The sequence below is a fragment of the Sorex araneus genome, chromosome 1, assembly GCF_027595985.1.
Source record: "Sorex araneus isolate mSorAra2 chromosome 1, mSorAra2.pri, whole genome shotgun sequence".
Taxonomy (NCBI): Eukaryota; Metazoa; Chordata; class Mammalia; order Eulipotyphla; family Soricidae; genus Sorex; species Sorex araneus.
This window is the reverse complement of record NC_073302.1, coordinates 287,511,779-287,514,142: the sequence shown is the minus strand read 5'-3', so window position 1 is coordinate 287,514,142 and position 2,364 is coordinate 287,511,779.

Here is a 2,364-nt window from a genome sequence, read left to right as displayed (position 1 = left end):
GGATGGAAGATGAACATCTGTTGTTTTTAACTTTACACAACGTACACGTTCTACCTATTTTATAAAAATAAAATTTGACAACGTAGGTGCACATTGCAATGAACATAATAACGTAAGGTCCACAGGTAATGAACATAATAACGTAACCCTTTGGTGAGTGAGGGCCAGCCTCATGAATTATTACAGAACAATAAAACTGTTCTCAGCCTCACTCAGTGACCCCCCAGGCCACCATGATTGGCATCATTAAGCCTCAACACAACAAAAACGTGTTAAGAGTATATGGAGTAATGATTTTTCCTGTTTATCTTCTCCCAATGACATCTAACTACCTTCAACATCCCTCCCTCAAGCTCACTCAAATGTCTTTTAATGTGGTGCCTGTTGCTGGAGTGAGTTAGGAGCCAACACGAGGTGGGGGCGGGGGGAGGGAACAGTGTCTGCTGTGAGGGGTTGGGGGGGAGGTCAGGAATGAGATCAAACATCAAGCCAGGGACTGGGTCACAGGGTGTGTGTGTGTGTGTGTGTGTGTGTGTGTGTGTGTGTGTGTGTGTGTGTGTGTTGTGGGGGAGGGGCTCCTGAGCATCCTGCCTGGCGTGGGCCACTTTTTGGGGCAATGGTAATCTGTGTTCATCTCCATGGAGTTGGGGTAGCTTCTGAGCTTGCACGTGGTGGGGCTGGGAGGGCCTTTACCTGGCTCAGGAGTGACCCCCTGGTGAGGACCAATTGTGGTGTAGGGGAGTCAAACTGGGGTTGGCTGCATGCCAAGCAAGTGTCCGCCCACTGTACTATCTCCCTAGCCTCTAATACACACTTTTTTTTTTTTGCTTCTTGGGTCACACCTGGCAATGCTCAGGGGTTACTCCTGGCCCTGCACTCAGGAACTACTTCTGGTGGTGCTCAGGGGCCCATAGGGGATGCTGGGAATCGAGCCCGGGTTGGCTGCGTGCAAGGCAAACGCCCTACCCGCTGTGCTATTGCTCCAGCCCCACACACTCGTTTGTGGTTAGTTTGGTTAGTCCCGATGGTGCTCAGGACTGACTCCTGCTCTGTGCTCAGGGGAAGCTGGCCGGGCTCAGGGGATGCTGAGGACTGAAGCCAGATCAGCCACGTGCAAGGCAAGAGCCCTACCCACTGAGCTATCGCTCCATCCCTTAACTCTACATCGTCTCAAACTTTAAAAAGGACAGAAGGTTAACACTGACATTGAGCATTGGGGTGACCTGCCTTTGCTTTGTGGACAGCGGCTGTGGGGCAGGGCCGTGGGGGGCCAGGTCCAGGACCCCCTGCGACACACCCACATGCAAGAGGTCCCGGGAAGCTACAGCAGTTCGTGTCACGCAGTTGCACGCCTCAGCCCGCAGCCTCCCCACCAGGACCCAGACCTCAGAGGAAATCATCTTTTTTTTTTTTTTTTTATGGATCAAGACTCAGCTTTCATCATCACCAGTACACTTTGCTAACATAGTTTATATCTGCAAAGCTTTTTGATGAACCCATTTTTAAAACTTTTTTCCATTTTTTTTTATTTAATCATAGTGATAGACACATTTACAAAGTTATCTATGATTAGGTTTCAGTCATATAATGTTCCAACACCCATGCCTTCACCAATGTACTTTTGTTTTTTTGGCATTTTGGGTCACACTGGGATGGAGTGATAGTACAGCACGTAGGGCGTTTGCCTTACACGCGGCCGACTAGGGTTCGATTCCCTCTGCCCCTCTCAGAGATCCCGGCAAGCTACCGAGAGTATTTCGCCCACATGGCAGAGCCTGGCAAGCTACCCGTGGCGTATTCGATATGCCAAAAACAGTAACAACAAGTCTCACAATGGAGATGTTACTGGTGCCCGCTCCAGCAAATGAATGAGCAACAGGATGACAGTGATACAGTGATTGGGTCACACTGGCGATACTCAGGTGTTACTCCTTGGGGGACCATATGGGATGCCGGGGCCCAAACCTGGGTCGGTGTGTGCAAGGCAAATGCCTCTGTGCTATTGCTCTGGTCCTTAGCAATGTACTTCTGCCATCACCAGTGGTCCCAGCTTCCCTACCGCCTCCCCATTCAACCGACTGCCACTATGTCCCTTTACCTGTGCCCGTCACCCCCCCACACACACACTCTTGTGGCAAGCTTCCAATCATTAATCAACCTGTCCCTCTGAGCCCTGTTTCCCCTCACCTTGGATATTAGTCTCATACTGTATCGATCTATCTATATCCCACAAGTGAATGCAGTCGTCCTACCCCTGTCCCTCTCCTCTGAGCCACAGGAAGTCAATCTCATGAAGCTAGTCTCCATTCACGAAGCCACACAGGAAGTGAAAAACCACAGAGTTCACGAGCGCTGATTACAGTC